The sequence below is a fragment of the Pinus tabuliformis genome, chromosome 1_1 (genome assembly GCF_031772625.1).
Source record: "Pinus tabuliformis cultivar Carrire ecotype Pingquan chromosome 1_1, CPIR1, whole genome shotgun sequence".
Classification (NCBI taxonomy): Eukaryota; Viridiplantae; Streptophyta; class Pinopsida; order Pinales; family Pinaceae; genus Pinus; species Pinus tabuliformis.
This window is the reverse complement of record NC_142297.1, coordinates 127,389,961-127,404,098: the sequence shown is the minus strand read 5'-3', so window position 1 is coordinate 127,404,098 and position 14,138 is coordinate 127,389,961.

The window sequence follows — 14,138 nt, the reverse complement described above, 5'->3', positions numbered from 1 at the left end:
AAAGCAATTGATTCTCTTCCTTCATGGAATTCAACTGCGCTGAAAGTTCGGTGCTCTTCCTTCCATCCTCATCCATTTCTCTCACCATATCCATCATGATGAACAAGTCTTGCTTCATGTCTTCATCAAAGAATCTTGTGAAGAAAGAAGAATTTGAGTACTCACTTGTAGAAGTGGTCATTATCAAAATGAACAAAAGAACTTCAAACAAGATTAACAAAGAGCTTATTCAAGCAACCTTTTGCAACAAACCTCTTGTGCTTCAAGGATTGCCTTGAGGTCCTTTGGGATAAGAAGAATGCCTTCAACCCTTCTTCCTTCTTGTCCTCTCTTGGACTTAGCTATCAGTAGCTTTCCCTTCACCTTTGCAAACTCAAACAACAGCTAGTTTACAAACAAACAAACACCTTTCAAGTCAACCAAGCATTCTGATCTGATACCATCTGCTTCATGATACCACCTGCTCTGGTATAACCTGGCTCTGATACCACCTGATATGAAATGGGGCACTAAAGGCTTCTTGTCATGCTTACAAGAACCTCTCCCACTCCAAAGCTTATATATCCCCAAGAACTATGCTTATATTGACAAATGTGGAATAAATAACTTGAAATAGGTGTATGCTCTATTTGCCTTTAACTGTTCAAGTGCTTGAGTTCATTTGCTTAAACTGATATTTAAACATATAACAGTAAATGCAATGCAACAATAAGTAATCACAAATGACAACAATATAATATGGAGTTCACCCTGATATCTTGGGCTACGTCTCCTTGAGCTCTAATCAACTCGACTAGGCTCTTTGGGATTATGGCTTGAATTATTTTACAAGTTCCACACTCAACTCCAATGGTTTGCAACTGAACCAATGGAGTTAGAATGCCATCTTTATCCCTGGCTGTTTGGCTCTCGGCTCTTAGCTCTCGGCTCTTGGCTCTTGGCTCTTGGCTCTCAGCTCTAGCTCTCGGCTCTTAGATCTTGGCTCTTGGCTCTCGGATCTGGCTCTCGGCTCTTGGTTCTCAAATCTTGGCTCTCGGCTCTGACTCTCTGTAAAGAGAATAGCTGCCTCCAACCTCTGGTGGCTTCTCTCTGTTCTCCTCTCACTGGCTCGGATTATTACCATGTGTGAGCTCCCCCTCACTGGCTCGGATTATTACCATGTGTGAGCTCCCCCTGAGTCTCTACACAACAATGGAATTTATCCCTGAGATGGCTCGAACTCCTCGAGTCCACAAGAATAACGACTCCAGACCCTCTGGACGGTTACCAAATCCTCTTTGGTTCCCAAAAAAATTCCTCTGTGCTAGACCCTTTTGTCCGTCTCTTCGCCTTTTCTTCTACGTTCTAATTCGTGTTTTCATGACACGTTCTGTTTCATCATTTCCTTACGGTGGGGAACAACGATGTTTTAAAATAGAAATGGTTTTGGAGACGAAAGGACCGGCGGGTGTGGCAGTCCCCACCGTCCGGCCTTTCTCTGTAACAAAATCCCCAAAACAAAGAAAACTTAAACAATATGCAATATACATGGAAATACATTGCAAAACAGATTAATCTGAATCTCAAAGATCATCAACCCGCATCTATAATATTTCGGGTCCACGCATCCATCGCAGATCGCAATGTTGCATGGTCTGTTGTTCCCCTTTGCTTTGTTGCGCCCCGATCTCCCACTCTCCAATCACTCCGATCGGCACCTCATCGACTATCAACAATATCACTATATCGCTTATCGGCGGTCGCTGCTTCCCTGATCCGCAGCCCTTAAGCTTCCCCAATCAGTGATCTCTGATCAGATCCTAACCGTTGATTCCCCGTTTAATCTGACAGTTCGCACTAAACACGAAACATCAAGCAGTCCGCTCAATCTCCACCGTCGATCCACGATCTCCAATCCAACAGCTGATAGCCATATCGGGTGGCCCACTTGCACAGATATTACCCACCCGAAAAAGTGGTTTTCTCTCTCCTACGACGGGCTACGTGTCAGCTGGTGTATGGAATCGAGTGAAGCCCTTCCAGTACCACTTACCGCCTGAAGCCCGCCCGAAATACTGTTTACTGCCCTCCTTCTAGAACTCAAAAGGTTTAGCTTATTTTCCATAAACTCTTTCGGATCCTCTTGCTTGTAGGTTTAGTTGTAAAATGCATTGATCTCCTTTGATTGGAAGATCCTCCGCCTTTGACCCTGTTCTTCATTATCGAAGGTTTGAACCAATCTCCGACTACCACATCATCCGTTGCGCTGACATCGCCATAAACCCACGACTCTTTCCTGGGTTGCCACATGTCCTGTTAACGTAGCCATTGACTCTTTGGCCCGAAGTTTGACTTGGTTCTATTTTCTTTATCCGAACTCAGATTTACATCCGGTTTGCGCTATTAGCACCTTTTTCGCCTTTACCTCTATTTGAAGCCTTTTAGACTTAGAGGCCATGCTAGATCCATTTTAGATCATCAATGAACATATGTTATTGGTAAAAATAAATAAAATTGAATTGAGAAATAAAATTATGGAATCATGGATACAAATTGTTAATATACATTATTCTTTCTAGATGTTTTATGCATATAGATCATGCATTGGTTTAATGCCTTCATAATGTTTATGATTGGCCTTTGAAATATGTATTTTTAGGAGTTGATAAAATAATTGACATTTTTAGCTGAGAAATATTTGTTTTTGCATGTGCTCTTTATTTTATAGTTATTGGATTGTATTTATAGGATGTTATGGACATTTGTGCAATTTTGAATTGTCTCTAAATTTAAAAGTGTTGGTTTTATCTAAGTGGAGCAATATCCAAAACTTGAAAGATTTTTTAGAAAATTTAAATGAACTATTAAATTACATGTTACTTGTGGCTAGATTGCAAGTTAAACTTTTATATGATTTTTTGAATTATGGAATAATATTATTGTTTTATGTAGAAATTATGTGTTTTTTTTTCAAAACAAGTGGAAAGCAAAAAAAAACAAATGGAAACTAGGAGGAATTAAAGAACGTTACAACCTTTGTTATTTGTAATTGTGGTGTTTAATAGTATTTAATGTCTAAACACTTAAAGACAACTATAAGGATCTTCAAATACCTTTAGATACTTAGATTTTACTTTTTTGACCAATTGACATTTGGTCTGATTTGAAGTACAATGTCTAATCATTATTTGAATTGATGGTATACTCGATTCAGGTGATGTCTGCTAGTTTGGGTGGAATATGTTATAGAACAATGCTATGCAATTGTGAATGATTTTGAGTCATGCAATGTGTAGTTGTGAAATTTTCAAAGTTGTTGCAAGAACTTATAAAAGATGAGGAGTTTGATAATAAAAAATTGCATTATGCAAATAAATTAGAGAAAAGGAAAAAAAATGAGTAGTTTGAATGCAATTTCAGTGGCAGATGGATTAGTTGCAGTTTTAATTGGTGCAACTGTTTATGTTGTTGGATGAAATATCTTTGGTTAAATCCAAAGAACAGTGAATGACTGTAAAAGACCAACATGCGAGATTTTTTTTTTTTTGTGATTTAGATGTTAAATTTGTTGATTCACTATGTCTCAAGTGAGAAAGAATTTCTACAGATTGTAATGCTAAAATCAAGAGATATTAAATGCACCTCTAGATCTCATAGTCATTTTTTTGTGTATATCTACTTGGAATCTGTATTCCAAGATGAGTGGCTATGGAAGCTTTAATTATTGCATTTCTAGACAATTTTGGTGCAATATGTTTTTTTCAATTTGACACATTTACTAAAGTACATATCCAATTTAATGTTGTTATAGAACTATGATTAATATTGAGTGATGGTTTTTATTTTCAAGTACTCTAACCATGTGTGGCTAGAATGTTATTTGTCATTTATGCCATAGTAGATAACAATTTCAATGTTAGTAAATGGTATGGTACAAAGTTAGCCTACCCACCTTGGTTTGCAATTTAATGTAGTTATAGTTTTATGATTGCAATTGAGCAATGGTTTCTTATTTGTTATCTTAAATTAGAGTTGTTTATTATAGAAAGCTATATTGTAATTTGTTTTTCAAGCTAATAATTGGATTCTATTTGATTTATACATTTTGAAACAAATTTACTGTTGTTCTCAAAAATTCTTTACAGAATTTTGGAAATTAAATATTGTGTTTTGAAATTTGTTAAAATGGTAATAATGCTTTTGTTGCTATTATTTTAAATTTCATAAATGTCTGTAGTTTTAAATTATGTTTCAATTGCAAAAAAAATGCAATCTTCAAGATTCCTTATGGCATTTTCATCCACTCTTTTGTCACAATGCTACATACTCATTTTCATAGTATTATGAAACAAAAAAACAGGGAGAGAAGATAATCACAAAGACAATGTAGACTAGATAATACATGAGGTCTAAAAATTTCATAGTATCATGTGTGTTGATTGGAAATTCAATGCAATCCATGCTCTTAATGCTATAAATCATTGTCACATTTGGTCAAATTGTCAATTTGTCTCAATATACTTTATGGCAATAAGTAATAGTTTTGCGTTGAAAATGATCAAAATTGCAAGAAATTGATCACAAGTTATCTAAATTCAATCTACATAGATTAGAGCATTTCTTCTATTATCATGGTGACTATTTATTTGCCTCATTTGTTGTTTTTCTTCACTTTCGCTATAGTTTAGTTGAAATATGACATGAAATTGTAAACCACTTTCAACTTTGCTTATCTCATGGACATGATGTTGTTTTGCATTCATTGCATACATAATTGACACCTGAATATATTCAAGACCTTCATCATGTTAATTATTTTGCAATGTACTTGAAAGGATTGTGTACACCTTCTTTTATTTGTGCTCAAACTACAATTAGCTTATGGGGGGATGCATTTTGTATCAAATGGTTCTTCAAGTCATTGTCAGTTTCGTTCAATGTTTGGTTATTTACAAATGGCCAATCATATCTACGTTTCAATTTAGACATTTATGGCTATCAATATAATATTTTTCTACATAGTCAAAATCCTGCATGTGGAAACCCAACCTTTATAAGGATGAACTTGTAGCTCTCGAAAGTGACACAGATAGCAAAGGTATGGTTTTGGTAAAAGACTTCTGGGATCAGGGAAGGAATAATGGAAAATGGAGGAAGTGGAAGGATCTAGGATACAGTGATGAAAACCCACTGAAGACCAAGGCAGAAGCTCTCACCCAGGAGCTAGAGCATAGAAGGATTCTAGTTTCTTCCTCAACGGATCAATTAAGATGGGGAAAGAATACTGAAGGTAACTTTAACCTCAAAGAGGCTAAACAGGAAGTCACAGGATTTAACTTTTTGAATCTTGATCAAGTCTGGAAGAAACTTTGGCAAAGTCCACATTGGATGAAAATAAAGTTATTCATCTGGCTAGTGCATCAAAGGAAGATCTTAACTTGGGAGAATCTCCTTAAGAAAGGCTTCATTGGTCCTTCCAAGTGTTACCTATGTGGCGCTCATGAGGAGACGATTGAACACCTTCTCAACCTCTGTCCTTTCACTTCAAAGGTGTGGGACTGGGTGGCCTCTATTTTTAGACAAACTGATAGGGATAGTCTCAGCATATCCAACACTCTAAAGAACTGGAGAAAAAGCCTCTCAGGGAATGAGATAGTTAATAAAGTCTAGATTTTGGTTCCAAGTTTTGTCATCTGGAATGTGTGGAAAGAATGCAACAGTCGGATCTTCAAAAACAAAACAAGCAGGCCCAAACACATAATTGAGAAAATTCTAAGGCAGCTCAAAGATATAGTAAGAAGCTTGCTAAGGACCCTTCTTAAAGATCCTCCTCTGCCCCAAGAGGAGAGAATTATACTTCACTTGGGCCTCCAATCTATCATTCCTCTGGGAATAATAAAGGCAGTGAGCCTTATAAACAAGTGTGTTAACATTTGGAAGCCCCCTCCTTATGGTTTCTTAAAGGTTAATATTGATGGAGCAGCTAAGGGCAACCCAGGATTAGCGGGCTTTGGGGGTGCCATAAGAGATGATCAGGGACAAATACAGAAAATCTTCCATGGCCACTTGGGGAAGGCCACTAATAACATGGTTGAGCTCATGGCATTAGAGCAATGCTTGGAAATCCTGGTGAATTCAAGTTCACACAATGTTATAATTGAAGCGGATTCGGAATTAATTATTAGAGCGGCTAAGAAAATTAGCAATGGAACCTCTCCAAATAAAGTGTCGAAGCACTGGAAGATTTTGCAGGTGTTTTACCGCATCTATTCTCACCTGCGAACCCTTAAAACTGTCAGATTTGCTCATGTGAAAAGGAAAGCTAATATGTTATCGGATCGATTGGCAAATGAAGGAGTCACAAATAGGGAAAGGGATTCTAGGTATGCTTGGGATTCGTTACCCCCAGGAAAATTGCAGGAGGACTACCTCTGTCAGGCAACCCAAGATATGGAACCATGGACTAACAGAATGGATCAAAGGGGCCCAGAAGACCAGCCGAAGGATAGAGAACCCCACACAGTCTAACCCGCCTTGGTTCGGCTATTTTCCAAAGTCTGGAATCCTTTTGATTGAATGATGAAAGGATTGACTCGGATAGCTCCACAGGATGAGGTGTCCTTCTTCATATGGCTTAGGTGGTGTTTGATAGAGAATCTAGGTGGACGGGATTGGCTCAAGAACTGCTCACTAGATGGAATTGAAGGAAAACACGTGGCGAAAGGACGTGTTTGTTTTTTATGCAAGTCAACCTTTCAAATACCACAAGCGGTATATCAGGCGGGGTCTGAATGGTTTCTGGTTTTTCTGAGTTTGGCTCCAATTCCACTCTTCGAGCGACACGTAGCGGAGCGAGGAGAGAGAAAACCGCCCTCATCAGGCGGTTAACTCTCGCGCTTCTCATCCTTCCGATATTCACGAAGACCGTTGGATCTTAGTCAGTTGATCAATGGTGGCGATTTGTTTGTGCTCATTGGTCAGACCCGAAAAAAAATTAGAGTGTTATGCTTTTAATTTCCGTTGAGTCTGTTTGAAAATTTTAAGCTTGGCTTGTGGCGGGACCTATTGTGGACCCACGGCAAGTCATTTGGGGCCTTTTGTGATCTCCAATTCGATGGACTAGCCCTCCAAGGAATTCTAGGCTCATTTGATGCACAGCAGCACCACCAGATGACCTTGTGCCTTAATTGTTTGGCGGTTATCCCCAGCTTTCCTATTTAGGTTTTTGGTTTTGGGTGATTGGTTGGGTTCAGCCTGCCCGACTAACTGTTGAAATCTCACAGAGCGGGTGAGGCTTCTTGTAAATTATGTATTTTTGGCTAAGTTTAATAGAAGGTCCTACTCTTACTTGATCAAAAAAAAAAAAAAAAAAAAATCCTGCATGTGGACATTTTGAACCACTGGTGCCACAACATACTAGATAGTGTAACTTTAGTATGTAGAATGATTGGCCCATGCATTTTCCCATACCAATTCTCACATGGACAGTTTGACACATTGTCAATTGAGAAAATCTTATTTGAACAAGGTTTCATGATCTATTGACAAAATTTCAATGGTTGTGATGACTCTTTGTTTAAGTCTACTTGCACATTTGCATTATGGTTTGATATATCTAATATCAGAAAAACAATTGCACAAAATTTTTACAATTGTTTCCTTTGCAACGATGATAAAGTTATAAATTGGTTACAACAACACCTGAGTATTAAAAATATTGAAAAAGAGAAATCTATCAATGATTGACAAGCTTATATTATAAATCTATCAATGCCATATGCATATGGGCATATAGAGGGAAAAGATTTTGCAATCCAATGGATATGTGAAATCCTTGGTGTTAACATATATCTCTGGAATATAAAATCAAAAGATATTTCCTAGAGATTCTATTCATCAAAAATTTTCTCCAAATTCATGTACCTTATGCATATACCAATATCTACAACACATGCACATTTCTATGCAATTTTGGAAATTCAGAATATTGAGAATATTAGTGACATTGGCAATCCAACACACATGCTAGAAAGAATATTGGAAAGAGATAACCGCAAGCCGAATTCAGTTGTACCTTGTAGATGTCTTGTTAGAAAAGAATCTTAGTTTACTAGATGATCTAGTCAATTGAAACATTTGTCAATTGATAACATAGTATCAAAAAAAAGGAAAATTTGTTGTAGTATCAAAGGATTCCACATCATCAAATGAGGACAATAATCCTTTTTCAATGGAGACACAAAATAACAAAGAAGTCTCCACTTCTTTTTCCAATGCCTATAGTAAGTGATACACTCACTTACATTAATTGTAATATGCAATATGGGCAGAAGGTGCTATAATACAAGAAGCACAAAAACAACATGCAAAGTCAAATAAAGCAATTGTGGCATATTTGCAATCAATCCAAGACACACCTACATATGCATTTTGCATTTGTGATATATTGTGCTTTGGAAAGGACATGCAATCTATTAACAAAGACATACTATCTACTATTTTCTATTTGGTACTTGCTTCATAGTTCAAAGCCATTAAACTCAATGAACAAATATGCAAATCTTTTAAGAATACAATACTTAATGAAAAAAGTCCCTACATCTGGATCGCATCTTATATTCAACGAAATGAAAAAAAATTGATGTCCATTGCACAAATGACATATTTGTAAGAGGGGTTAGTGGCACCAAATATTCCTTTTGCACAAACAAGACAACTTGGCGACAAAACATCACAAATTGTATTAACAAAAAGAATGATAAATGTTTCTTGTAGTCTAAATGGAATTCAGAGAGCATTTCCTAGAGAAATTGATGGCACTATGATAACAGGAATTATGCTAAAAAGAAACTTGGAATACAAGAGTGCCTATTTGTCTCAAAATATTTGACCCAAGAAAGTGATGTGTTCATTACATGACTTGTGCAACACATCTCTATACAAAAGCAAACAAATAGAAATTAACTATGAATGGAAAGAACATTATGATCGAAGTAGACAAGATCATTAGAACGATAGTCCAAAAATGAAGGAACTAGACTCACCTTATACCTTCAGAGGCCCACCTTATCCATGATCTTGATACAAGAATAAAATAGATTGCACCTTCTAAAGGGTTTGTCCCTAGGCATTTTTCAAGACAAATTCTCTGAAAAACTCAACTTCCACTCAGCTTCACATTTGCCACTTTCACCATGTCACATGGTGCTATTGGCTTCTAACACACTCGATGTATTGAGCAAAGAATATGAACAACTTAAATTTCCATTGATAGATGAGTCTTCATTAATTGGGTCTCGATTTCTTTATAGCATTGACAAGCGACTCAACGAAATTATGCATACTCCAGCTTGCCCGTTTGGGAGCCTTGACATAATATTTTGTGGTAAGCTATGTCAAGCACAACTTGTACATGATTGTTGGATATTTGAACAACCACATCTTAAAGGAACCAATGCTCCTTACAATTTTTGGAAAGAAAATGTGAAAACTTATGAACTAAAACATGTAATGCAACAAGACAATAGAAAATTTGTATCCATCTTAAACAAAATCAGGACATGTTCACATACTGGTGTTGATCTTGCATTCTTGAATAAGCATTTTTATAGATCAACACCAAATAATCCAAATTTTCCATACCTATTTTATTTAAACAAGAATGTAAATGAACATAATGAAAGAATGTTGTCTCTCATCAACAAAGAAGCAATTATACTAAATACATATGATAGAACAATTGACTCAACAAATATAAATTGCAATAAACATATGAAACTACAATTGTCGTCTTTTATTGTGTTGAAATAAAATATGCCTGTTGAAGTAGTTAGCAGAAATTACAATATTCAGGATAGCTTGGTCAATGGTGCTGAAGGAATTTTTAGAGCATCAATATCATTTGAAAATGGTGCAATTTGGATCAAATTTGTTGATCCAATTGTTGGCACTATTCAACAGGAAAAATGGCACATTTATACAAAGATGGAATCATTTTTGCGTGGACACTTGTTACTAGAGTTTGTAGGAATAATGAATCAAACAACAAAATTGGTTTTACAAGAGAACAATTTCCATGTCCAACTGTCATGTGCATGAACTATGAATTGATTACAAGGGTTAACAATTAACAAATTGACTTTTGACCCAAAAGGAGTTAGGCAACATGGACTTGTTTATACTGCACTTTCTCGTATATACTAATTGTTGTATTTATTAAACAAATTGGAACATGATAACTTTTCTCTCAATGAAAAAGTTGCTATTGAGCTAAATAGACTTAGACATCATGCCTGGTATGAGCTTGAATATGGCATATATCAAAATAAAACACTTGACGATTTGATAATATGTTCACTGAACACTTGTAATCTGTCCTTGCATTTTAAAGATATCGTTGTAGGCTATAATCTAATGAGCATTGGCATTTTTTGTTTCCAAGTAACAAAAGAAAAATCATCTCCATCGAATCCATTATTATCTAGCAAATATGACTACTTACATTTATACCGTTTACATGGAATTATCACATACTATATAAAAAATATTGTGGTTGAGAATCATATCACTTATACAAAATACGAATTTGAATCAACAATTGTGACATTCCATGTACAAAAAAAGCCCAATATAGTTGCAAATCTATATATGGCACCAAATGCAAAAATTGAAGAGATAATTAGTTTCATCAAACTCATTTTAAAGCACACATGCAACAACTAACCAATTTTTCTTGTCGGTGATTTCAATATGGACATGTTACAAACTAGCCATTAAAAAAAACACAAAAAAACAAACAAACAAATAAACAAAATTACTTTCATTTATTCAAAATAATGACTTCAATCTTAATATAAAAAAAACGACAATTGACTATAGCTCAATGCTAGATCACTTTTGGACAAACTTTTCAGCTACTATTGTTTCTTTCCATGTCTTTGATGCTTATTGGATAGATCATCATACAATTTGTCTCGCCATATCTTTGTTGTCACCTTGAGTCAATTTTTCAATGTTTTTACTCTAGAATTTCATTGTTGAGTTGTCACATTTGCAAATATGCACCTTTGACATATGCCTTGATTTGCAAATATTGAAAAACAAACAAATTATGTACAACAAAAAACAACGAAAACATGTAAATATCAAATTCTAGCAAATATTTAAAGCATGAACATAAATTTGTTCTTTTTCTCTTGTATAACTATAAATTTTAATGCAATGTTTGCTATGCAATCTACTCATTTTCGTTTCCACTTTGTTGCTTATTTTCTTTAGATTGTAGTTCATATTTCATTATTTCTTGTGTGACTGCTTTTGAAAAATAAATAAATCTTAATAATAGATTTTCATAAGTGAACTATATGTATATTTTCAATGAATCTATGAAACATTTTCTTTATTGTGACTTATGCACATTTACTACATACCCACAAACCAATGACTAATAATACTATAAAAACATAATTCATGTATATATAATTTATTATTGTAGAGTATACATTGTTTTAAATGTTCTTTGTATAGTTGTCACTTACTTGATGGCTTGCATTTTCATTTTTCTGGCAATGATTGGTTCAAGAATTTGGAACAATATCATGGAAACATCTAATGCTAGTAAACAAATATTGGAAAAGCAAATGGCGGAAAATGAGAATCCAAAAAGGTTAGGTTTGTGCTCCACTAAATGTTTGTATAGTCAAATGACATATTTGCATTCAATCAATGTCAGTTTTTTTTTAAGCATGTTGTTTTGATTTTGCATATAAGCAGAGCAAAAATAATGGAAGTCGTATCCTTGCCAATCATTGAAATATGCATAGGTGCATATGCAAAAACTTTTGAAGGCGATATATCGGTTATTTATGGGCAACACAAAATAAAAGTCCTAACTCTCCTGCAAAGGCGCAGCTAGTCCACGCTGATTTGGTTGATAGCTATGACCAACTAACTATCAAAGTGAACATGGGCAATAACCTTATAGAGTGTTTCAAAAACATGTTTATTGTTGAAAATAATGTTCTAATTATAGATTTTGGAATAAGAAACAATGGTATTTATGAATGAGGAGACGCAAAGTGTTGCATAGTGTTACAGGTTAAAACCACGGTTGAACCAATTACACAGGTTTGTAAAGAATGCAGATTGGCTCCAGATACAATAATACACAATCTCGTTGTTTCAACTGATGCATATGTAGTTGGGTCAATAGGAGCAATAGTAATAGGCTGCCACCAAAATAACAAGCAACTAGAACTCAATATAAAATATAGTGAAGTTGCAGAGAAGAATGCAATTGTAAGTCTGTAGCTAGAATAACTATACTTGCATTTTGAACAAAAAAGCTAATAGTTTCTTTGAAATTGTGTTATTGTATCTTTGTTTTGCATTTTTATCAAGGTAGAAATTATCTCATTATTTTTTTTGCATAAACTGTTTAACCAAAAATGTGTTTCCTGGTTGACTACAGTTGACGACAGTCATAGAGAGATTTTTTTCAAAATACAATATGAATTGGCATCAAATATGACTCCGCTCTATTTGTTCAAAAACATGGTCAGAAACAATGTGAAAGGGAGTCAATAGTTACGCTCTGGATCAACAACTTTTCTTGAACCATTGAATGATGAATGTGCAAAAGCGCATTTATTTTCTTTTTTAATGTCAAGAGCACATGTATATTTACCAATAGCTTTTTTGTTCAAGTAACAATAATTTTAGTTTGATGTGCAAAATCTTGGGTTTTGATAATACATATTGATTCTAACAATTCAATTTTCCTTGTGGCCAAAAATAAGATTAAAAAACATAGATGGAGGGAGTGTTGAAAGCCATAAATGTTTTATCTCCTACTTTTCAGGGAATTTTCCATAAATGCAAACAACTTGTCCATCTAACCATAGAGAAATGCTCATCCAAATGAAAATTGGCATCTACCCATGGTATTCATTGACCCATGGTATTTATCCATTCATGGAATATACCCATGGTATTGTAAGTGGCATCTACCCATGGTATTCATCGACCCGTGGTATTTATCCACTCATGGAATTTACCCATGGTATTGTAAGTGGCATCCACCCATGGTATTCATCCACCCAAGGTATTAAACCACCCATGGTATTGTAAGTGACATCCACTCATGGTATTCAGTCACCCATGGTACTGCCCACCCATGGAATTTACCTGTGGTATTATAACTTAAAAAGACTATAAGTAACAAGTCGTATTTTGTAAAAGCTACATTGTGGTGGACAATATGTTCTTTTACAAAATGTGACTTGTTACTTATAATCCTTTTAAAGTTATAATAGCACACATAAATTCCATGGGTGGATAGATACCATGGGTGATTGAATACCATGGGTGGATCTCACTTACAATACCATGGGTAAATTCGATGAGTGGATAGATACCATGGGTGATTGGATACCATGGGTGGATCTCACTTACAATACCATGGGTGGATGCCACTTACAATACCATGGGTATATTCCATGAGTGGATAAATACCATGGGTCAATGAATACCATGGGTAGATGTTAATTTCCATTCAGATCATAATGATTATTTTCACATGATTAGAAAAATACACTTTTGTCTTTAATCTTGTAGTCTTAATATGACATGACAACTAGGTTAGAACATAAATAGGGAAATTATTGCATGCACTCTATGCTCTATGTGCTCGATTATTCATTCTCTTTTGATTGAGGTTAAATCAAGATAGCCAATGCTACACTATCACAAGGAGAGAGAGAAAAACCCCTTGAAGCTATTATTAAGTTGTACGCTTCTACATGTTACTATGCAACCATTCAATTTGCATTGAACTTTCTTATCATTGTTGTTAAGGAAACCTTGTCAAACAATTGTTATCGAATTTATAGCTAAGCATTCAACAAGTGAACAATTGGCTTCCAAATCATAGCTACACATTTTCCAAATGTGATCAACTCAAAATTTATAGACAAATGTAATTAATGGAAAACATGTTTGAAGTTGAAATTAGCTTCTTATGCAAAGTGGAAAATTAGCTACATGCTAAAATGACATCTTGCATGATTTCACTTTCAAGGCACGCAGTGGTGTAGCAAAGGTAGTCCACACAAAATGAGGAGAGAAACCAAACAACAATATCACTTAACAATGGCGTATCG